The sequence below is a fragment of the Zonotrichia leucophrys genome, chromosome 1 (genome assembly GCF_028769735.1).
Source record: "Zonotrichia leucophrys gambelii isolate GWCS_2022_RI chromosome 1, RI_Zleu_2.0, whole genome shotgun sequence".
Lineage (NCBI taxonomy): Eukaryota > Metazoa > Chordata > Aves > Passeriformes > Passerellidae > Zonotrichia > Zonotrichia leucophrys.
In genome coordinates this window covers 28,997,387-29,022,713 of record NC_088169.1, presented here as the reverse complement: position 1 = coordinate 29,022,713, position 25,327 = coordinate 28,997,387, and the positions used below count along the sequence as shown (strand labels likewise).

Below are 25,327 nucleotides of genomic sequence, written 5' to 3'. Positions count from 1 at the left end.
GAATCCAAGAATGGGAGTTGTCTTTTCTGCAGCACCGTCACACACACATTTTTAGCTTGTGAATCACAGCAATTGCTGAATGTTTTCCACTCTAATGGTGATTTGCTGTTAGTTCTTCAGTGTGCATTTCTGTATTCACATCTTATGACTAAAGGAAGCTTTTTGAATTTCTTTTTACTGAACACTCTGCAGACCTTGGATCACTTCTGCAGCTTGTCAAAATAATTTAAAATGTTATCCCTGTCCTCCAAATTACTTGCATCCCTTCCCAGTAAGCTGTTGTCTATGAATGGCACAAAAAATTGTTTTTCAGTTCTATTCTACAATCTCTTAACATAACAAAATCTGTGGTAAACCCCTACTGACGCATCCATGTTTGACAAAACCAAAACCAACTCTAAGCATGTTTTTCCTTCAATGTACATGTCCACCCATGAGCTAGATATCTAAGCTGCTGTTACAGTGGGTGGAAGCTGGAGACCTCTTGGCTAAGTGGACAATGAGTGGCCAGGTGAATTTGTTGTCTGAACTGCAGTGTCTGACCTGCCATGGCGCCCTCAGGGCAGCCATACAGGGCAGGCAGATCTGACAAAAAGATTACTTTGGAGATTGGTTTGACACGATTCTTCTCAATAACTCAGGATTGCCAGGTTTCAATCACTGCATTGTCCTTTGTGTGCTTCAGCGGTGTTTGCTTAATAAGTTTGCTCCATAACTTGTTCTACACACTGAGGTTACATTCCTTGAGCTCTAGCTCCTCAGACTGTTCTCCAGCTTCTAAAAATGTATGCCATGTTGCCACTTTGCCCTTCTCTAAGGCATTCCATAACCTCTTGAAGACAACTGATAGAGAAACCCAAATTGCTCCAGCAAGATCTGCAAGTTTGCCAGTGTGTATTTCATTGGGTGTTACCAATTTGAATGATTCCACTTATCTAAATGTTGTTTACACTGTTCTTTGAAAGTGCAGCCTGCATTTCTAATCCCTTATTAAAATTGTGATAAATATCTAGTCTTAATTAACCTGGTTTAGCGATGAGCAAGGCTGTTGAATTGCTTTGATCCTCGTTGCTCTTCACCTTTGTGAGTTGGTAGAACACTGATTTTTTTTGTTCTTCTCTAGCTTTCCCTGTGTTCCTCAAGGTTCTCCCTGCTCCTTGACCTTTGTAAGGCATTTTACAGCTTGGCCATTCTGAATTTAATATTACATATTGTGGATATGGGGACTAGTGGAGAAAGATTGTTTTTCCTTTCTGAGAACCAGACGCTGGATTCAGTTACTATTAATATTATCTGACAACAGTATTGAAAACCAATGATGTCAGGTTTTGGCTTTAGAGTATCAGTGTTATATTGCTGCTTGATTACTTCAGTCTTATGCATGAAATGGTGTATGATTGCTTTTTTTGCAGGCTGTTTTAAACTAGTCTTTATGTAACAACAGATGATATGAGGCAAAACTGAAGGATACAGTCCATACCCCATATATAATCATATTTCGTTTTGTGCCTTTGCTTCCAGCATGTGATTTCGGCTCTGAGATAATTTTGCTATCATATTTTTTCTTGTACTCACCTCAAATAGGAATCTAGACATTAAGCTATTGAACAAGGTCATTTAAGAGAAATTATTTGTTTTTGTTGTGGGGTGGTTTTTTGTAGTTGTTGATTGGGTTTTTTATTATTTTTGATCAGTTCCAAATGTTTATTAAAACTATAGAATTTCTGGACTCATTGAGAAAGTTGAGCAGCAAAGGGGAGTCACATTTGCTAATGGAAAGTAGCCCATCATTCAGCATGGTTGTGATTAAAGCTTAAAATGGTCTTGGATGCAATCTTTTGAACTTCAAATTATGGCTCACATGACAGGTTGATTCAGAAAAGGTTTACACTTCATTATGCTGTAAGATGATGGATAAGCTTGCAACTGCATTTGATCAGTGAAGTGTAGGAGCAGGTCAAATGAAGTAGCAGATGGAGCAGGTTGAGAAATGAGGATAGAAAGTTAATTGTGGCCAAGATTAATTTCCTTTATTTGACTATGCAGGAGAAGGGTTTGAAATTGTTTCAAAGGTGTTTCTAATTTCAGAAGACAATAAAAGTATTTAGCACTGCACATGACTTTAGGCACTAAATTTAATCTGTAGATTTCAAAGCACTGCACAAGCACTGCTGTTAATCTACTTGCTTGCATCTAGAAGGAGAGGCACTGACAATTTAGTGAACTGTTACTCCATTCCAACTTTTCCACAGCAGGTTTGATGCAGAGTCTGCTGTCCCCAGTTAACACACCCTCAGACCACAGACCAGGCATAGAAAGCCAGCTCCTCTCTTAATGTCCTTGGAGAAAATTGTAAATGGGGTCTGTTCTTCCTGGAATATCCTTCTAAGTCACAGGTGAAATCTGTATGTAAATGGGTGGAGACAGGAGTGTCTTTGACCACACCTTGATGCTGTGTCAGGATGACATCCTGGTACTTAACAGCTAAATGAACCTGGTGGCACCTTCCAACAAGGGGCCCAGTCTGGACAGCTGGTTTGTCAGGATCTTAGAGGCATACCCATGCACCTGGCATGCAATTGTCTTTGTGCCTCTGCTGCAGACAGAACATACAGCCATTTGTGCAAAAGTACAGTGAAAAAAAATTAGTATTTCCCATTAAGTATGTGGAAACTAGATCATTTCTGTGCACTTTTCCTCAGTTATGTATTGCCTTCTTCTTTGTTCTTACATTGCAAGGTTTCCTGCATGTCACTGCAGTTCTCCATACTCTGTCTTATAACTGTGCAACTGTGCATGCAACATCCAATCATCCCAAGTGTAGTTTGCAGTCCCATGTAGCTTGTCATCCTCTGTGTCCCTTAGAAATCACTGACTGATTTCTCACCCATTGAAATCAAATGCCAAAATCCTTCAATGACTTCAATGACGTCAATGCTTTAACCCTCTGTCTCTGAGCTCATTAAGCAGAAGCCGTTTGACTTTATGTGGTGGCTAACAGCTGGCCTGGAGGCCTCACAGTCATAGGTAACCCTCATTATAACTCCACCAGTCCATGCCATCAAGGGAAAGAAGTAGACAGCCCTGGGAGGAAGGCAGTGAGAAGCCAGGGAGATTTAAATTCAAGCAACACCAGCCATGTTGCTTGAATGACAAGCATGGACACAGGCAGCTACTGGCCAGTGAGCTTGGTGGAACCAAATTTAGCCAGTCAGGATCAACTGCACGGGTTTTTTGAAAACCCTATGAAAAGGAGATTTGCTCAATAAAATTCTGCTGCATGAACTGGAGTGTCATGTTGTGTCCGTCTCAACTGAAACAACTTTACATATTGGGTGTGTCATCATTGTGAATAAGCTGCCAAAAGAAAGGGAGTATGAATAGTTTTTCAATCATTTTAGTTCTTCAGCAAATCTGGAGCTGTACACAGACCTTTCAGTTTTCTCGGTATGTATCCTGTCAGTTTGTCTCTTCTTGAGAGAGTCCAATACCGTAGATGTCACAGTCATATTATAAAACAGCCATTTCACAAAATAACTGATTTCACAATGTGACTGAAACATATTCATAATACCATTTGCTGCATTTACAAATCCTGGCAGCTAACAGCGGCACTCACAAAGCAGATAGGAATCTCTTCAACTAGTGTTTACCAATTTGGGGTACTCCACTGAATAGGATATTTTTGTTAAAGGATTTTTTATGTAGGGGTAGCTGTGCACCGAGGCAAAGTAGGAGGGTAGCTTTTCTTGAGCAACACAGTTAGATGTAGTCCTGATCGTGACAACTAAATAGCACATCTCCTGGCACTTAGTACTGGTGCAAAAATGGCAGATAGTACTTATTACATCAAAGAAACTGAAATTGGTATGGGGCACAGATCCCACAGATGTTACAGAGGCAAAATGGCAGTGAAGTAAATAGGAATTTTGGCTGAGCTGTGCCTCTTGTCATTACATGGCTTTGAAATCTGAAAATGTAAGGCTTGAGTCCAATCATTCATGCTCAGAATGGGAAAATAAATGAACAGATAAATAATGGTATAATCTAATGGTTTCTTCTCATACAATCCTGACTTGTCTGTACACTTCAGGTTCTATCCATTTAAACAAAAAAAAGTGTAAAAAAATTCAAAGTATTACTGTATCTAAGCCTAAATTTTTTAAAATTATTGGAGGTATAGTTATCGTTGTAATAGCATCATATAGCAAGAGTTTTGACAACATTGTTGTTCTAGAATGTTACTACATCACAGAACAGAGTAACCTATATGATGTAACAATACATCACCGACTTCTATGGCACTTTTCTCCCAGAGATACCAACATGCCTCACACAGAAGGGCCGTATAAGCATCACTATTATGATTGCTATCATCACTAGCCAACAAGAAATGTGCATGTCTGCACAGTGCAGATGAACACAATCAATGTATGTGTACAGAACAGAAATGCCTGTAAATATTATTCTGAAATATTATTTCAATAGCAAATTTCATTGCATATCAACACAACGGAAGCTCTTTTTATAAGCGCTAGGGAAAATTCTTTTCTACCAGTTTATACACTCAATACAGATGACTGGAAAAAAGGACAATGACCAGGAAACTAGCATTAATCTTCACATATGATTGATGATTTAATTGTAGTAGTCTTTCATGAAGCTAAATAATCACTAGTTGATACAGAATTGTTCTCGAGGTTTACAGAGTAAACACCCATCACATTTTGGACATCACACAATAGCCCAAGCTATAATTATCAGTTCATCATTAGTATTGTTAAACAAATCACGTAGGCGCTGGAAATCAGTCCCAAAATACCAAAACCTCAAGCAGCATCCTAATTGATATAAAACAACCTTCATATTCAGGTTATTGACTCTGATTCTAAATTTAAAAGCATGATTCAACATTTTGAGGTAAACTATCATGTTGCCATGAAGAAAAAGGTGTCAAGATAATAAAACATGGGAAGTAACAGAGAGATGAGCTCCAGCAGTGGTAGTGCTAGAATATGTTATTCATTTTGGATTAGGTGTCAGTGATGGGTTTAACATTTACACTAGGGATCAGGATGGAAGGATTCCTTCCTGTCGTTCTTTTCCAAAAATGGCCCCCTTTATGACCTCTCTGAAGAGTGATATGTGAACAATTTATAACTAAACTGTATGATACTGCTAAAGCTCTAGCAAATAACAAAGGTTATTGGCAATTATAAGCTGCAGCATGCCATAGAGAAATCTTTGTCAGGAGTTTGCCACCATCTTTCAAAAGATGGTGGAAAAATCTGTATTGAAATGAAGAATATATTTGAGAGCAAAGCAAGTGATTACCTTGTTTAGCCAACATCTTGCCCATAGTGCAGTTGGTAACCATCTGCCTTTGTACTATTTGTCTGTGGCTCTGGCTGTGCCTGACCTACATGTGACACTTCTGAGCAGATGTGCATCAGGATACAACAGATGAGAGAATGCCAGCCCCTGCCAAAAGGACTCCACACACATTGGGGAAAATGAGTACCAATAAATCAGGATCAGATGGGATGCATTGTATGGCTTTTTCAGAGCAGAGAAACAGTTGAATTGTTTTATCTATTAAATAAATGAATAAAGTATTTAGCAGTAATATGTCTTCCTGATGTATTTGTCTTAAGCAGTAATATAACATTTATGTCCATCCACGACCTTTTATTTTCAGGGCATTAGAGACTAAAGCACAGGTTTGATGTCTGGAAATGGAGATCCTCCAAAACGACATTAATTCCATCCTATTACCTTCCACTTACCTTCTATTCATACTTCATTTAACTTGTATGACTGACCAAGGCACATTATCAGAGTTCACAGGCTCAGAGTATATATATTTAATATATTATAGAAAATGGATGGGGGGAGAAGGGGAAGAGGATACTTAAAAGGGTTCAACAGAAATAAGTTGAATGCAAGTATGTTGGAAGAGGGGCTCATGAAATCAATGCAACAGCCAAGGCAGGTAAAGTCCTGTGCTGTCAACAAGCATCATGGAGAAATGGAGAAAACCATGTGCTCAGCTAGTGTGCCATATCTGTCTGATACAAAGTAGCTTGGAACCCTATATTTAAATTGAAGGAAATGGCATTTTGTGCTAGGCACGTGTTGTTTGGAAGATGTGTTCAATTGGTTAGCCAAGGAGAGCTCATCCTTTTTAAGGAACAGGCTCAGTGCAGTTGAGAATAACAGTTTAGGCTATGTATGGGACTGAAACTTCAATTTTACCATCTTTTCAATATTAGTTTTACAGTTCTGCTAAGTTATTCTCAACATAGTAGGGTCTTTAATTGCTACAGTATTTTTAATGAAGACTCATCTTAAGATCTGTTTAAAGCCAGACAATGCCTGTTAAAAACACTTTGTACAGTGACTTCTTTATACAAAGAATGAAAATAGTTTTCTTATCTAATGTCTGCATGTCATCCATCATCAGTGGATATATCATAGGTAATTTATAAGCATTTTTAACAATGTAGTGAACTACATGATTTGAAATGTCAGAATTTTTCTTAAAAAGAACAAATGGGCAAAAATGAGATGCAAAATTGATGAGAAAACATAATACATTTGATTTAATAAGGGTGCATGACTCTTTTCAAAGGCAGATGAATAAATTTAGAACAGAGGTATTTCTGCCTTTTCGTACTATGATGATTATTCATATCAATAGTATTAATTTAGCTCTATATTATTTTAATCCAAATATGTTTTCAGAATCAGAGATAAGTTTTAGGTATCCTTGAATATACAGTAAAGCTGCAATAATGTTTTTCCCAGGACTTATTTCCTCACAATATGCTCTTAGAGATCTCTTTGTTACCTGCTCCCAGTTCAGTTTTGCACCTGTTGCAGACATTATTGAGAGCCACAAATCTAAATGTTGTGATCTGAATGGTGACAATAAACTGTGGTACATTACAGTAAGCTGAAATAGGACTCTTTCCCTGAGGCATGTGCTTTGCAGGGCTACCAGGTTTGGTGTGTGCTCTCAGAGTCCTTCCCCAGTGATGCATGGCAACTGAGGAGCAGTGTTTCTCTCCGTGCATGTGTTCAAAGAGCAGAAGAGTTTTGCAAATTGTGTTGTTTGGCTCACATCCTCTTTATCTCTCAGTGCTGGCTGGTCATGCAGTTCTGGTTTAACCTTTCTGTTAACAGGTGACTAATATGCAGTTAATGCTTGAGTAACACCACAGGTACCTGGTCCCAGCTGGGCAAATGACTATCTCACAGAGGCTTGGCTCTTATAAAGGAATAAAACCAGGCCCTCTAGAGATAAGCCTAGGGAGGCACACTGATGTTTGAGGGAGTGTGCACTAGATGCACTTGAGATGTCCTTGGGTTTGCCATCTCAGTGGAGGTAGGAAATGGAGATCCATGTGGCAGCTAAGACACAAGGGATATTGATGTGTTAGAAACAACAGAAATGCCTGAGAATGGTCATGTAAGAATTAGGGCTTCCTCCTCACAAAAGTAACAGGAACAATAACCCAAATTAAGTGCATTTACACCAATGCACACAGCATGGGCAACAAACAGGAGGAGCTGGAAGCCATTGAACAGCAGGAAAACCATGACATGGTTGTCCTCATGGAGATGGTGAATGACTCACTGACTCACACATCTGAAGTGCTGGATGGCTGTAAACTGTTCAGAACAGATAGGCGAAGAAGATGTGGTGGAGTAGCCCTGTGTGTTAGGGAATGGTTTGATTGTCTGGAGCTAATGATGGCGATGACAGAGTTGAATGTTTGTGGTTAAGAATCCGGGGAAAGGCCAACAGGGCATATATCCTGGTGGGAGTCTGTTATAAACCAGGATGAAGAGGCAGATAAAATATTGAATAAGCAGCTGGGAGCTGTCTCATGATTTCTGGCCCCTGTTCTGGCAGGAGACTTCAACTTACCAGACATCTCCTGGAAATACAACACAGCAGAGAGGAAACTGTCCAGGAGGTTCCTGGAGGGTGTGGTAGTTCATAACATCCTGACATAGCATGTGAAGGTCCCAGCTGGGGAAGGTGCCCTGTTGGACCTGCTGTTCATGAACAGAGAAGGATGTGACAGCTGGAGGCCATCTTGGGCAAAGCAAAGGAAGGCACCTTCAGTCAGTTTGCAGGTGACAACAAATGAATTAATTTTACTTTCTTGGAGAAGTAAGGAGGGAGGCCAGCAGAAATGCTGCCTCGGACTCCTGGAGTGGCAGACTTTGGCCTCTTTATGAGATGGTTGAGGGAGTCCCTTGGGAGGCAGTTCTGGGGGCTAAGGAGTCCAGGAAGGCTGGACATTCTTCAAGAAAGAAATCTTAAGGCACCAGAGAGCCCATCCCCATATGCCAAAAGACAAGCTGGCAGGCAAGAAAACTGGCCTGATTGAACAGAGTGGTTTGGCTGGAACTCTGGAAAAAAAGGAGAGGAGTATTTACAGCCTTTGGAAGAAGTAGCAAGCAGCTCAGGAGGATTGCAAAGATGTCATGAAGTTATGCAGGGAGAAAATTCAGAAGGGCCAAAGCCCAACTAGAATGAAATCTGGCTACTGCCATAAGGGACAATAAAAAATATATCTATAAATACATCAACAACACAAGGAGGGCTAAGGAGAATCTCCATACTCTGCTGAATGGAGAGAGAAACATAGTGACAAAGAATAAGGAAAAGACTGAGATGCCCAACTCCTTCTTCACTTCAGTCTTTAATAGCAAAACCAATTGTTCTTCGGGCACCCAGCCCCCTGAGCTGGAAGACAGGGACAGAGAGCAGAACTCCCATAATCCAAGAGGAAGTGGTCAGAGACCTGATACACTACTTACGCACGTGCAAACCTATGGGACCAGATGAGATCCATACATGGATTCTTAGGGAGCTGGTGGAAATGCTGACTGAGACAGTCCCCCTCATTTATCAGCAGTCCTGCCTAACCAGGGAGATTCCAGGTGTTTGGAAGTTGGCAAATATGTTGTCCATCTACAAGAAGGGCTGGAAGGAGGATCTGGATAACTAGAGGCCTGTTAGCCTCACCTCAGTGCTAGGGAAGGTCAGTGAGCAGATTATCTTGAGCGCTGTCATGCAGAGGTACAGGACAGCCAGGGCATCAGGCTGAGCCAGCACAAACATGGGTTTGTCAAAGGCAGGTCCTGCTGGACCAACCGGATCTGCTTCTATGACAAGGCAACCCATTTAGCAGACGAAGGAAAGACTGTGGATATTGTCTGCCTGAAGTGTGCTAAAGCCTTTGACACTGTCTCCCACAGAATTCTCCTGGAGAAACTGGCTGCTCATGTCTTGGACAGGTGCTCTGTTCTTTGGGTAAAAAACTGGCTGGATGGCTGGGCCCAGAGAGTGGGTGGTAGATGGAGTCAAATTCAGCTTGCTGTCAGGTGCCAGTGGTACTTCCTGGAGCTAACTACTGGGGCCAGTTCTGCTCAGCAGCTATTGATGACCTGGATGAGGGGAACGAGTGCTCCCTCAGTAAGCTCACAAATGACACCAAGCTGGGTGGGAGTGTTGATCTGCTGGAGGACAGGAAGGCTCTGCAGAAGGATCTAGACAAGCCAGATTGATGGGTCAGGACCAGTTGCATGACGGTTAACAAGGCCAAGTGCCAAGTCCTGCACGTGGGTCACAACAATCCCAGGCAATGCTACAGGCTCAGAGAAGAGTGACTGGAATTCTGCCTGGCAGAAAAATACCTGGGGATGCTAGTCCACGGTTGCTGAACAAGAAGGCCGGTGGCATCCTGGCCTGTATCAGACATAATGTGGCAGCTGGAGCAGGGCAGGGATTGTCCCCCTGTACTCAGCACTGATGAGGCCGCACCTCAAATCCTGCATTCAGTTTTGGGCCCCTCACTAGAGGACATTGAGGTGCTGGAGTCAAGCGAGTGAGTCCAGAGGAAGACAGTGGAGCTTATTAAGGGTCTGGAGCACAAATCCAATGAGGACCAGCTGAAGGAGATGAAGGTGTTTAACCTGGAGAAAAGGAGGTTCAGGGCTGACATTATCCCTTTCTGCAACCACCTGAAAGGAGGCTGTAGCCAGGTGGGGATCAGTCTCCCCTCCCAAGTAGAAAGTGATAGAACACCAGAAAATTACCTGGAGTTACACCAGAGGAGATTTAGGTATTAGGAAACGTTTTTTCACCAAAAGGGCAGTCAGGCATTGAAGCAGGCTGCCTGGGAAAGTGGCTGCATCACCATCTCTGGAGATTTTTAAAAGAGATATATATGTGACACTTAGGGACATGGTTTAGGGCTGAACTTGGCAGTGCCATGTTAACTATTGGACTTGATGATAAAGAAAGTCTTTTTCAATCTAAATGGTTTTAAGATTCAATGATTCTAAAAGGTGAGGTGAGAGGAATTACAGTGTCATTCAAAATTCCCAGGCACTTTGCAGCTGAGACAGGACTTCCCATCAATATTTTTATCCCACATTTTCCACAAAAGCTACAAGATCTTCTAGTTAACTTGATTTTTAAAGTAAGTAGCAGCAATTTGCAGAACCCAGGAATAAAATTACATCGGAATGGCAATCTTTAAGGCTGAGCAAGGAAAAATTGTAATACTTTCTTCTGCACTAATGATTTGAGATGTGTAGCTAGACTTTTGGGAATAAGGCTACAGAAATTAATTTTTTAGTGGTTTTTATTGGTGCAATCTCTTTGTAAGTTTTCATTACAGAGATTTCCTTTACAATCACAAAACAATAGATTAACCATAGCACTAAGGAAATAACCCTTTTTTTCCTGGAAGTTTTTTTTTAATAGGCTAACTTTTGTCCTGTTACGAGTAATACAGAGAAAATAAAGCCTTGCTCTAATAGAAAATCTTTCACAGACCTCCAACAATGGTCAAATGTCTAAATGGTCTCAGAAAAGTGGGTAGTGCTTGAGATTTTATGGAATGAATGCCAGACACTAATTCTTGATCTTTCAGAGGCTGCAATTCCTGTCACCTAAACGTAGGCATCTATAAAAGAGATGTCACCATCTGAGCTATTTTTTCTTATCAGCAGAGAGAAATGAGCCCTTCTCTCTTGTGATTCATCTTGTCCTGAGGTAATCATCCAAACCAGATCAGATGACTCATGAACTAGAAATGTAGGTTTCTATCCATTAGTCTAGGAAGGGAACCCTGGTCTAGCTCAAGTGGAGACATCTACCTGGCAGATGCCTCAGGTTAGGCAAGATGAATGCTATCAAGTATCTCTCCAGCATTTCTGTCCTTGGTAGAGTAGACAGGAATAAAATTATTCAAAAGAAGCATTCAAAATAGGATCTTTCCATGTAATAGTTTGCTACAGGGCAAGGTCCCTTTCTGAAAGGAAAGAAGAGCTGAAATAAGGCAGTTTCCCTGGAAGTGATAAAACATAAAACGCGGAAGTGGTCTCCATAAAAATTTAGGGATGCAATGAAATTGTACTTTGCTGGTCTAACAAAGGAGCCATCTTTCAGAATTCTAGAAATAAATGAAAGACAGCATGATAGAGAGCAAAGATCTCCCATACTCTTCTCATCACCCTGCTCATTTAGGGGGTGGGGAATGGCAGGTTCATCATCAAGGATTGTGTTATTAGAGGGATCAGGAGGAAAAAAAAGAACAATAAGGCATTTAAAACTGATTAAAACATTCCAGGTAAATATTTGAAGAATACTAAAATACTCAATTTCCTTTTGTTTGCAGTATATATCTTATTCTAAAATAGGTCTGATGGGAAAAACAGAGCATATCTCCATATTTATTGCATTTCTGGAGATGTGCCTGTATTTATTACTGGCATCTGCTGTTAGTGACAGATCTTGAGTAGAATCCAGAAGTCCTGAATAACACTTGGCTTTCTTTATTATGGTAAAAAAAAATTGCTATTGCAGGCTCACTGCAATTAGCAAAGATTGTATTTTGTTCTGCAAGCCCTTTACTAGCAGTAATCCAATATTGAATTGCCTCAGAGGGTCTCAGCAATAACTGGGTCAAACTCTCTCATAACTCTTTCTGCTTGACCTGGAAAATTGTCACTTCTATAGGAGTGCACAGTATATATTTATATGGCCAAATCACCATGTGTATTTCAATCTTGCACTCAGTTCTTAATTTATTCACCTTCCTTTTATGATTTATTTGAAGTTTGCCCATATCTCAATTTTCTTCCCAACCTATTTAGCCTCTAGATAAAGACCACTTAGCTGCTAGCAGGAGCAGAATTCATCTTCATACAGTGTTTATACTGAGCATGTTCTAATTAAGTCAGTTAAAGCAGCTATCTGCAATTCAGAATGTCTGAGCAGCTCCCCATTCATCAGTGATCTCCTGTAAACACTTAGGACATCTTGACCTTGACTGGTTGTGAGCATAGAAAAGGAAACATGACTGAGATTCACAGGCTGCTTCTCGGCAGAAGAGTGGCAGTGTTTTAAGCTGCTTCTACAAGTTATTCCTGGTCATGAATGCAAAGAACCAGGAGGAACAACTCACAGACACCACTGGCGCCCCATGGCAGGAATGGAGGGTGCCAGGAGGGGGAAATCTCTTGGTTGGGTCAGAGACATGATGTGATATGATGGAGATTCTCTATTTAATTCTCATGCAGGAAACTGGGTAAACCATATTTTTTCTCCAATGTGAATGAAATATATTCTTACTTGATTTTGCAGAAATGCAGTATGTTAAAACTAGGCCCAGATTCAACTGACATAATATTTCCCCACCTACACCTGCTTTTTTTCCTTTTAGCTGACTCTCAGAAGCTGGTACAGATATCATCAAGGTTTCCTCATTACCATGGTCTGAATGTTCCACTAATTCTATGTACAACACCCATAAATATTTTCCGTTTTGGAAACTCCATACATAAAGTTAACATTTCAGTAGATGTTATTATCTAGGCTTTTGAACTAGCAGAACAGATTATATGGAAAAAATGTATGGTTTGCATGCATGAAACCAGGACAGAGAAGTATTGCCACTCATGTTCCTGCATTTTGCCCAAAGTCCAGAGATTAAGGCAATCCACAGAATATGTGAAATCCAGTTCTTTTTCACATCATAACCAAAGTAGACTTGAGTCCACACTCACCTCCCCAGAGTGCCAAAGCACCAGGCTCTGTAATATAAGGATCTTCTGTCAATGCCACTCCCCTTCCTATCTAAAAGGTTACTGGGGTAGAGACAGGTCCCCTGGTTTTTCAAGTCCCGAATGAATGCCCTGACCTCTACTCCATCTGTCTTTCTCTCCTGCCTCTGGCTCAATTTATATTTAACCACTAAGCCTTTGTATAAAACAAGCACTACATTCTTTACTTGCTTCCCTGCATTTTGAATGCCGTCTGTACTTTGCACTTCATTTCATGAGGGATTAAAATGCTTGAAATAGATTTGATATGTTTTCCTTCAGCCTGAAGTGATAATTGATACAATTTTCATCTACAAGGGAAATTTTTTTAAGTTTTAATTTTATCTCAGTTTTCATAGTTCCAGTTTTTAACTTTTTTCAGTTTGAGGGATGAACTAAAGAATATTTTTTTTAAATCCCAATTTCTCTTTGTTCTGTTCATTATACTATCTGCTATCAACTGCCTTGAGGTTTTGGTAAGGTTTCAGACACTGAATGTCCTTGCCAGGGGAGACTAAGCTTAATAATTTAACAGCATTTTCAGTTTTCAAAGCTGGGAGAGTTTGAGTTGTTAAGCCTGCTAGTTGAAGTTGCTCAAAGTCCTATTACACAGTATAAAACACTCATAATTTTCAATCTGTTAAACCAGTCTCATTGCATTTTGCTCTTATTCCTCAATGTTAAAAAAAAAAAAGTGCTAATTAAGCAAAATGAGTGCAACTCCAGTTTTATTTAAGGGAATTTTGCCTAAATTCCCTTAAATAAATTTTCTTAAACTACCCCAGATAAAAAAATTTGGAGATGAGGTAAAGTGAGATAAATTTTAACTCTCAAGGAATGGATAAAGATATAATTAGGAGCTTTTTATGACCTACATATTTTTGGCATTCATATATAGATAACAGATAGGTTTCCTGTATGCCATCCCTCTAGCAAAAGAGAGCTGAAGACAGGTGGATTTTATAATCCCATCCTTACTCCCCTCCCGGAAAGCTAAGGATCACAGTGAACGAAACATATTTTTCCCGCAGAGAAATCACAGTAAGAAACTTCCTCTAGCAGCAGGCTTTGCCTCTCCTCAATTGGCTGAGGATACATCTCCCCCTCAAGGGGTGAGGTTAGGAAACAATGGGGATCCAAAGAGAGGTGGCTGCTTCAGGCTCTTCTACAAAGAAGCCCTGATGAACATCCTGTGCTTTGCCTATTTTTATCTCCATTGTGCTCAAAAATTTCATAAAAGCCCCTATTAAATTTCAGCATAAGAGCAGCTATAGACAGGAACTGAAGGTTTGATGACATTAGGCTAAAGTTATGACTAGACTGGTGAGGTGAGGTAACCTGGATAAAGAGTGAGCCTTATATACAAAAATAAGAAACACAGATTTATATGAGGCCAAAACCCCCTCACCGACAACTATTTGCATAAGGTGGGGTTCTTTCAAAAGAAAAAAAGTCATGTGATTATGCTTTTGACCTCACTGAGAAGTAAAGGCTTTGGATAGCATGCCCTAAGTGCAGTGGGAAGGTAGATAAACACCCCCAAACAAGCAGGAGATAAAGGCCTGGATGAAAAATATATGGTGCCACCTAGAAGCGTGCCACTGCCAAAGGTGGTATTTTCTGCTGCCCATGTGGCTGAGACCACACCCCAGGCATGACCCCTGGCTACTAAGGAATTGCTGCCCCAGCATATACACCAGGGTTTTTTTGCCATCTGAGAAGTCCTGAGACCCCCAGCAGCTCCAGCTGCTGCTCCAAAGGGGCATAGCCCTGTCTGATATCTCCCAGCCCCACATTTTCTATCCATACAAACGATTCAAATAGTATTAGCACTTGCATTTAGAAGTAGAACTCTAGAGAGGCCTAGGCTGCCACAGGCTGCAATGGTACCTGCGTGTAACCAGTCACCTACATGGAGACCCCACAATGCAGTGGTCCTTAGGAATAGTCCAAACCACAACCCTTAATCAATTCTGATGAAGCTAACAAAGAACAGCAAGATGTTAAGGGAGCTAATGCTGATTATAAATTAAAGGGAATCCTATTTGACAACTAAATCCTATTAAAGTAAGGAGGTGGATTACAAACAGCATGGTTGATAATGAAATGGGCATGTGGAAAATGTTCTGTAGGCTAAAAACAAGAGAACATAGAACAAGTTCTTAACACAGGATGAGTGTCACGGCTTATTAACAGTTCACTTCAGTTATTGTGGTGGCTGGTGCTGCACATGATAACACAGGAGAAATTACATGGCATACAAAGCAACCAGTCCTTGTATATGCTTTGATATGCTTGTATATGCTTGTATTTGCTTTGTGATGGCAGGACCCTTCCATTAATCACCAAATGTAAGGCTCATCAAATGCCCATGCTGCAGACAACTGTATGAGATCTGGTCACCCTGTCATAAACTGACATGTCAAGGATACAACAAGTTCCCTCACTTGTTTTGGCTGTTCCTCTCAGGGTGGAAAGAAAGAGGTCCAGTTGGTGTGCTAAGGCGGGCAGGGGGGTCCCACTAGAGCTACCTGTGTGCTTCAACTTGGTGCCCTCTTACACTGGCAAACACCAAATCCAACAGGACTTTAAAAGATGACGAACGGAACCTTTATGCTAAAAAGGGCATCTCACAAAATTTTGAGCTTAAGGCCTTTGTATTTTGGGCTCCTGGCTCTCAAAAACTGCTACGCTAGGTAAGCAGATCTGTAGAAATGTTCACTGAACCTACTTTGATCCAGCTCGGCTGTGAGCATATCGCTGAAGTTTGGTGTGGCTCTCCAAGGCATTGCTGTGACCATTGTAGTTCATGTTTCTGGAGGTATTTTCACTGAGGAGCAGCTGGCTGTCCTGAACTGAAGACCTGAACATGTGCCACCTTCCAGGGCTTTGTGGTGTGGTGAGTGCATGCTGGTGTTCTGAGTGATACCACACTCTCACACTTTACAGACACCATCTGTCACCAACTACGTCCTACTACTGCGTAAAAACCAAATGCCACCTCCAACTCATCAGAAAAAAAGAAGCAAACCCAAACCCCAGCAGCCTGACCTTTTTACAACATCCTCACTTAAAAGCATGCAGCAGTAGACGAAAGGCAGGCTCAACAACCAGTATTAAAGCAAAGGGACATTTGCAATGCAGTGGGAAAGGAAGACAGATGGGATGTCTCACTGTGAAAGGGCCCTGCTATGACAGCACACAGCCATTTCACCGAGACAGACATCAGATGCTGAGGAGGAGGAGTTGCAGTCAGTGAAAGGGAAGTTACTTGCCATGCTAGAAGATATTTGTTGCAGTATTTCCTGACTCTGTATGCACAGAAAGCAGTGTTGTGGGAAAAATTCATCCTTTCAGACTATCTACTTTTCAAACCAACAGAGATTCAAAAAAGATGGAAATAAATCCATAATACGTGTATTATGTATCTATGTTCCAAATCAATATTAGAGATGGGCTACCAGTGCAAAAAGCCAGAGATCCAGGCCAGAGATGCATGCAGTATTAGGGGGACAGAGAGAAATCTATATGCTCAGCCTATTTCTCTACATTCTATGCCAATATTCAAGCTAGCTTACCCATGTGAAAAATTAGTGCTACATAGTTTGGAGGGGAAAAACACATCAATAGTTGTACTGTGGAAACGTGTGCTAAATAACAAAGATCGCCTTCATGCCATGCCTATCGAATGCATCTATGTTGTGCAGAGAAATTCTACAGTCCCCCAAAATATATAAGTTAAGCAGCTTTTTTGAAAGAAAGGTATTTATGCTTTCCTGATAATTTTCTTCTAAACTTCTCAAGTGCTCTGAAAAGTTACTCGCTCCACTTTGGTATTTTCTGCAGCACTCATCACGGTAGTCAGCGGCCTGGCTCAGTCTGAGTAGTGCAGCACTGCCTCCACAGGGGCCAGACCTTCCCTCTGTGTCTTGTTTCCTTCCCCTGTGATCAGCAGTGTCTTCCTCTTTCCATACTCCACTGCTTGCCCTGCCTTTGCTCCCTTTTACGCTGAGCCGTTGTGCTTTGCAGTTGTGCAGCACATGAAAAGGAGAGGCAGGTGAAGCCTGATCCACCATATTCAAATTTATGGGATTTGGTTGTTTACTACTAAAACCTTCTTCTTTTCCCAGCAGTCACTGCAGTATAGCTGGCACAGAATAGGCACAGGGGAAAAAATACTCTTCTTACACAAGGCTTGCCCGGTCCCAGGTTTCCTTATCTCTGACCCTTGCACCCCTCACCCACATGCAGATTTATTGCTGCTCTCACAAAGGCTGCCTTCTGTGAGCACCAGGCTTGCACAAGCTGCCCTGCCCTGCTGTTCTCTTTTATCCCTCCTCTGTCTTTGCAGACATTTTCTTCTTTTTAGCTTATCAACACCAGGAGGGGCTGGCTGATCTGAGCCCTTACTCTTTCTATGGTTGCGGTCTCACCCCTATCAACACCTGTCTCTTTCATAAATTAATCCAAAATCAGTCAATAACCCCATCAAATAAGCCATGTCCCTTCTTTTGCACACACTTTTATCTTGCTCTGATTAATATCCCAACAATGAGTCACCAGCTGTTTAGCTTAATTTTTGGAACTCTACAATAGACCAGCCTGTTCAGCAGCTCACCATTTATTTTCCAGGTCAACAAAGGAGCCATTTCTTTAGAAAAAAAATACCCCAATGCCCCACTCAACATATTCAGGTCCTGATGAATAACTGTGCCCAAATAAAGCCCTTCCTTATTGAAACAACACATAATATGAGCATTTGAGGGCTGCTTGTGAGCGTACCTTGCAATCTTGTACAATACCAGTAAATTGCAGCAAATCTGTAAGGGAGACATATTCAAGCAGCCCTGGGAAATATTTCAGATATATTTTGTTTGGTGTCTGATCTGGGCCTACTCCTGGACTTGAGCCTGATAAAACTTGCTGAAGGTTCAGGGAAGGTTCTCCCCAGTTTGCCCCAAAAACCATTCTTATGCCTCTAAGAACTAATATGCAAATGAAGGTAATCAAACCCCACTCTCTGCATGCCTCCTCTAAATCGTTTTTACAATTAATTTCTTCCTGAGAGGACTGTCAGATCTGTTGTCTGGCAAAGTTGCAGCTGTGAAGCCAGGAAAACTGATTTCAAGACTCCGGAAGAACAGACTGTGTTTTTATGAGTGTGGGGAGATGTGATAATTTTTGTCAAGAACTATATGTAACAGGCAGGTAGTAGTTCATGTTTTCTGCCATAGGCACTGAAAGTAATGATGGAGAGAAGTGGGATTTTGGAAAGTGCCAGATTCATGTATTACACTATTGCAAACGTGGTGAAGAAGAAAACACACACCACTTATATTCAGGAAACATCTTTTTGTTTGAAGTCTGTCTTCTGACTTCTGCCTTTTCTGACCATATATAGATCAGAAAACAGCCCATCTTTAGTTTTGTTTGGAAAGTGTGCGATGGGTTCAGGCACTGGCCTGAGATCTGAACTCCTGGAGAGCAATTTCATGTCAGATTCTCATACATGGTACCTCTGTGGCTTTGGGCGTGCCCGATCCTACAGGGTGCTCAGCATTCTGAGACCCAGGTCCCAGTCCACCAAGGATCTTAAACATATTAATATTTAGTCCCTTTGACTTCACCAGCTAAACTGCTTAGATAGATTCACTCCTAGGCACTTAATCTTCCCACTTGAATTTCAATATTAGCCAAATGAGGATAATTCTTTCTTTAATATAGATGGATACAGTGAGCATTAATTAGTTAATATATGTGGAGTGCTTTGGAGATACAAAGGCTATCTACATGTTAATTTATGCAGATATTGGAAGAAGTAGAGGGAAATAATTGCTGTATCTCACCTGTTCAGGGTTTCAGAACAGCATTCATTCCCTCACCCGCTGTAGAACAGAAACTAAATGCTGAGACAAGCCCACGCTTAGGAGACACTCAGAGCACTCTTATCAGATTTAACACACTTTCCCATTTAAGGGAAGGCAATCAGCTCTGTATTTGCATTTCCCTTGCAAATGAGCCTCACTGGCTCCTTAGGCTGGCTTTGCACTAGCTGCTTCTCTGTCTCAGTGCCGTGATAACCAACTGCCTCAGCACTGTAGCATGCCTTCATTATTCTGTGTCTGTACTTAATAATGAACCTGGCCAGGAGGCTCCAGCACTGCCAATTGGCAGATTCTCACCCATTCTTGTTTTGAGACTGAACTTGGGCCATGTGTGATCTTGGTTTGGCCAAATGATTACCTTGGATCTATGGATAGATTTAAAAAGCACATAAAAGGGACTTGTTTATCTCATGTCATTCTTTAAGTTGTTCATGCAAGGTTTTTTCCTAACAAGCTCTCTAAAGTGGCTTTGGTGAAGATGCCTTTACCATTGGCTCAGGAGGCCTGTGGATAGTATTATCTCTCCTGAATTGGAAAGCCTTGGCAGCCCCAAGTTCCCTTTCCCACCTGACAGAAGTAATAAACCACTGTTAACTGCAGATCCAAGCCTCTTCTCTTATCAGCTGGAGAAAAGCTGAATGGCAGAGACTCTGGAGTTTCCATCAAGGTGCTGGTATTTCTTCCTGGTGTTTCAAGCCCACCCTATCTGGCTGTGTTGTGAATTTGGTTGTTTTTTCCACTGAGAAAGTATTTCCCCAGCTAAGGATGAAGCATGAACATAAATGCAAGGGTTTATAATCAGCTGTTTATCTGCTTGTGGACCTGAGGAAAGTAGGAAGAGACTTAAACAGGGCTAAATAAACTGTAGGAGAAAAAAGGCTCCAGGCAAATCCCTTGGAGATAAAAATATCAAGAAATTTTCTAATCCTAGTGGAGTTAAGCTTGAAAGTATCTGCTGCCTGTCAGCTAGGAAACAGCTTGAAATGTGAGGCTGGGGGGCCAGGTCTGCCCTATCCATCCTGTGGGATCCAAACACTCAGCAGGGGTTCTGGCACCTAGGGGAAGCCCAGAGCCAGGACAGACATCAGAGGGGTCTGGCTGGGGGAGTACAGGCTACAGTGAGAGCCCTTCATACATCTCTGGGTGAAGTGATAGCTCTCCTGAGCACAGAAATAATTATAAAATTCACCTTAAGTAAAGCTGCTACTGCCTGGAAAATGTTTCTGATATGTCAGAACAATATCACATAAAACATCAGCAGCAACTGTATGTACCCATACTCTCTGATTTATATCTTCTCTTTCCTTAATCAAGTTTTATTGCTAGGAAGCCTGTTGATAACAGAAAACAAACACTCTGGATGAAAATGAAGAGAGTATGTTTTGCTCATTTTTTCTCCCTTGTTTACCAATTCACGTTAGGTTCTGAGTAAACTTTTATTCTTTTCTAAGGTGAATGCCAGCTATTCTAAATTATATCAATCATGTAGAAAATTACATTGATAATACAGAAAATACATGAAACTTCTGACTGATACCTTGTGGCTTCCTGGAAACTTGGACCTTGCCAGAAAAGGGCTGTCACCTGTAAGCCAATTGGTATCCAGCTCATGGAGATAATAGCCACATGTCTGGGATTATTGCTAACACAAGAATTTTACCTGCAGACAGCTCTGCTGACTGTTAGCAAAGTCAAGTTTTCTGTCCCTGTGCATAGGACTTTATTCAAATATTTAAATACAGCAGACAGAGCCTACATCTTTAAAAACATGTAAAAAATCCATATCGTAACACTATAGGAAAATGCCAGTTAGTGTTTGCTCTACAGCAAACCCATTACACTGTTACAATGAGCCAGATTTTCTTAAAATTTATGATTGGTTTATCAGAAGCAAAGCACTTCAGAATTGTTTATTTTTTAAAGACAAGCTTTCAAAAACTCAGCTGTGTATTTTTGTTTTTGTTATGGTATCATCCATAAGCTCTGCTTGAGGTTGCTGGACACAATATAAACAGAAACAAATCAAATCAGAGACAATCAAATCCAGACAGAGAGAAATGAGAAATCAGGAATCAGAAGCTGTCTGTACCTTGCAGAATTTATACTCTCAGCAGGTGAGGCAGATAGAGAGAGACAGAGTAGTGCTGTAGCAAGGAAATCCATGTAATGATGGAGGAGCAGTAGCACAGAGAGATGAATTGACTTTGGCCAAGGTTATGTGAGAATCCTGAGCAGAGCCAGGAAATGAGGCCAGAGCTCCCGAGACCCTCAGCCACAAGGTAGTCCTTCCCACTCTGTACATTTTTCTCTTCCTCTCTTTTCAAGGCAGAAAATGTTTCGGCTGAACATCTGCAATTCCCCAAATTCCTTCTACTGTTTGCCAGTCTGGGATTTTGAAGCCAAGCACCCCCCTCTTTATCTGGGCGCACACTCACGTGTCTGCTTGTGTTTGACAGGTTTATTTTCAGGCACTGTCCTTATGATAATAATCATGACAGTGAGCTTTTCAAAGCAGGGATGAGAGAACGACAATTTATTTGGCTCAGTTTCTCTGCCTAAACTAGTAAACAAATATTATCATTGCAGATGTGAGTGAGTAGGAACAGGATAGTCTCCTGTTATGCAGCATGCAATTCCCCACCACAGAGCCTGCTGCCTTTGGCAGCCTGCATGATTTCTAAATTCCAGTGTAAGTGACCATCACTGGGCCAGGTGACAGTGAAAAGCAGCCAGTCCACTGGGTGGTGGGGGAAATGCACCATCCAGCACAGGAGGGGTACTTCCAGCTCTGTTCATCCCTGCAGCCTCTGTGCTCTGAGCCACAGCCCAGGCACAGATGAGCAGCTGATAGCAGGGCAAAGGCATCCAGCTCTGGCTGACAAGCCAAGCAGTGCCCGTGCTGTGGTGCAAAAGAAAGAGGCAAGAGCCACAGATGGGGAGCTTGGAAGTGGGAGCAGCTGAGTGAGGTTGACAGGTCTAAGGCTGTCTGGGAGCAAACCTGCACTACCACCTGATGCACAGCAGTGATGTGGGAGCAAGATGTCACCCAACCCAAACCATCTTGTAGATGGCTGCTCAGCTTAGCTAAGCAGTTCAGAGGGAGCAATAGTGTAATGTAATTACAGTGATTCTGGGATCAAAGCGGCATTGCACCACTGAGACATATCAGCTCTTAGCCATGAGAGCTCCAGCAAGGCATGGCATGCATTGGATAGAGCAATCCCTGTCTTGCAGAAATGCATATGCATGTATGCATAGCAGATGATGCTGTGGAGCAAATCTTGTGAGTACCATTTGTGCAGCCAACACGGCTCTGGATCCCAAACCATGCAGGTGGTGCAGTCATGTTGCAACATTCACTTTTGGGATAATTAAAGGCACCAAGTGTTTCAGCAACTTGCAAGTGACTGCAGACAAAGCCTTTAGGATTCATGTTACTCATCTGTTCTACATGCAAAGGGATGGGGAGGATCAGCTCAACTAGAAAAGCAAGGCGTTCTTGTGAGGCATGGGGGGAAGATATCCTAAATAGGGCTAGATAATATAGAAGAGCAGAAAAAATATGTTTACATGAAATTACAACTTACAATGATGTTAAGGAAGAAAAGAAGCTTACTTCTAAATGCCATATTAGCCAGCCTCTCTGAGCAGAGTTGTGTACAGGTTCACTATTGATATTTGCAGTACAGATGATGAAGGATGTCAAAGCAAGGACATCTATTGATCCAATATTGAAAACCAGTGGAAATGAGGATCGGTAAAGAGACCACAGTTCTTGGCTCCAATTACTTTTGGATGTCACCCTTTGCCAGCCAGCACATGTGTGCATGTCTATTTCCAGTGATGCCTCTGCCAACCTGTTTAAGCTCTTGTGAATGGAAAAGGTACTCCCCAGGGAATTAATTCAGTGTTGCCAGTAAAAGATTTGGGACAGCGTGGTTGAACAAACTCAGCCTAAAAGAATGTATTTTCTTAGGAACGTAGGTGTTCATTTGCCTCGTCATAGTGTAGGTGTGTCATTATAAAGAGCTCTCGGTTTAGTAAATGTGACTACTTGGTTCCAACTTTATACATAGCACTCTTGATAGAAACCTGAAATCACTGAGGCCTCAAGCCATCAGATGAAGTCCTTGCACAAAATGACAGTCAACAGGGTCAGGGAGGGCACATGACCCTGAGCTGAACAAGGTTGTTTGCACTTCCTTGGTGAATCACCTGAGCATCCACAGCAGTCATTCTAACGAAATCTCACACTTCAGAAGTTCTCAGGCAGCCCCAGCAGACTGCAGTTAATTAATGCATTGCTGTCAGCATTACTATCATTTTGACTTCTCCCGAAATATGAGAAGATGACTTGCACAATGATAGCTGTAGGATGGGTAACAAGGTTGGTGAATTACACACAGGAAGTTTCTGTATGCGCTCAGAGTCAACCAGTGGTCACAACTCTGCAGCCTGTTCTGTGGGGCTGGTGCACACTGCCAAACTTCAGAAAGACTCCTTCACAAATGAACTGTATGCAACTTTGCAAACACCTGCTTTGCACAGAAGGGATTATTTTGACACCAAATTTGAAGCTTCAAAAGTCAGGATGTGTCTACATAAACAGGTGTGGATGAATGCGTGTGCTTTGCATATTCTCAAAGGCAGGTGCAAGAGGAGCACATCTGCCTGCACACAGCTGGGCTACTTATTCTTAGATGTGTTCAAACCACCTCCTTTCTCTTTTCCCCTCCAAAGAAGGCTGACTAAATCACTCACTCAATGGTAGGTAAGTGGTTCACTTGGTTTATTTACTATTTCACCCTCTTTTACCCCCAAAACAGCAATGAGTTTACATTTTTTCCTAAAGCATTCCCAAAACCAAAATAAATATTCAGATTAATTTTCAGGCCTTTAAGTGAACAGAACTGCAGGTGTTCGTTACACATGCAAAAATGGGAAGTTGTCTGGCAGCCTTAAATTTTTACTGTAAGACACAGTAAATAATGAGACAGCTGGTGAACTGTGGGAAATCTGTGGCTGACAAAACTTTGGTGCAAGAAAGCTGATTAAGTGATATTCACAGAGCTTCTAATCTTGACAGTGGCAGAAGCACAGCAGCAGGCTCAGCTTGGAGCATGAGTCTCCCATCAGTGGTGACAGAGCAGCCCTTTCTGGACAGGCTATTGCCCTGTACTGCATGAGCAACATGGATAGGGAATCTGAAAGTGACTTTATCTGACTTGCTTTCCTTGGTCAGATAAACTTGCAGGGAAATTATGCTCATTTTCAATTAGATAGGTGTGAAGAGTGCAGTATCATATGATGATTAGACTTATCCTACCTTTCAGGCAAGGCAACTTCATGTTAAAAGGTGAGACAGGCTCTATTAACAAACCTCAGTGAGAGAGAGGATAGAGAGGGAAAGATGGATAAATGCAGGAGAGTGCCACACTTCAGACCTGTGCAATAGATTCTGCTTTCTAATAGCTTACAGTTCTGGAGCAAGCGATATTTTGAGATCTTTAGTTCAGACTATCCAATAATATGGAAGGCTAAAACACATCCTACTTCATACAGAAGGTGCAAGGAGAACTATGAAAATTCCATGGGCAAGGTATGATTTTCTTCTGGGCTGCTTTTACTCCTGGGTAGTTTTTACTCGGTCATTTCTCTGAAACAAGGGCAGGGCACTGTGGTTCAATTCTGCTGCTGCTGAACTCCTCAGTTCACAAACACAACACTGGGACACATAATGTGGTGCACAAGAGAGGGTTCTCACAGTGTCTGAATTGGATAAATATCAATCTTAGATTAGAAACTTTAGTTTTGAAATGAGAACGTGGCTTGAATGAGAGAAGCAGGATCTAATCCAGACAAAAGAGACTCTCACCTTCTCACCATTGTTTCTGAACACCCAAAGGCAGACTGGTGCAACCTCTTCTCCCAGTGAGCTATTACTGCAAGGAGCCAGATGGGCTCTCTTTGAATCAAAGAGAACACAGTCTAAGTAAAAACTGAAAAGTTTACACTGTCTCTTCAAGTGCTGGCAAGTTAGGTACATTCCCAAAAGGTATGGAAAGTATAAAATCAGTCAAGTTTCACAATGAATGGGTTTACTAATTTAGCAGATTATGGTTGAAGACTTTCCAGACTAATGTAATATCTTCTCCATGTCAAAATCTTAAATGTATAAAAGCAGTGATTTAGAAATAAAAAGTCTATTCAGTGAAGATGGCAAGTTACTGTGCTTCCAACTAGTAAAGGGAGGGAAAACATGGAAAACTTGTGAGAAAAGATTGCCTAACAGAACCAGTGAAATCCTTGTA

At 41.5% G+C, this 25,327-nt stretch overlaps 1 protein-coding gene across 3 annotated transcripts in view; it reads right to left on the bottom strand.

Annotated features, from left to right (window-relative positions):
* The window catches only part of FHL2 (four and a half LIM domains 2), a 140,664-nt gene that overhangs the window by 85,506 nt on the left and 29,831 nt on the right, over positions 1–25,327 (bottom strand). Inside the window, exon 1 of one of the 3 annotated variants that reach the window (XM_064710142.1) lies at positions 21,106–21,122. The exons of the other annotated variants lie outside the window; for them this stretch is intronic. The gene's annotated coding sequence lies outside the window, so the exon portion shown is untranslated. Of the gene's footprint in view, positions 1–21,105; positions 21,123–25,327 lie in introns of those variants that run through there. 3 annotated transcript variants of the gene reach the window in all.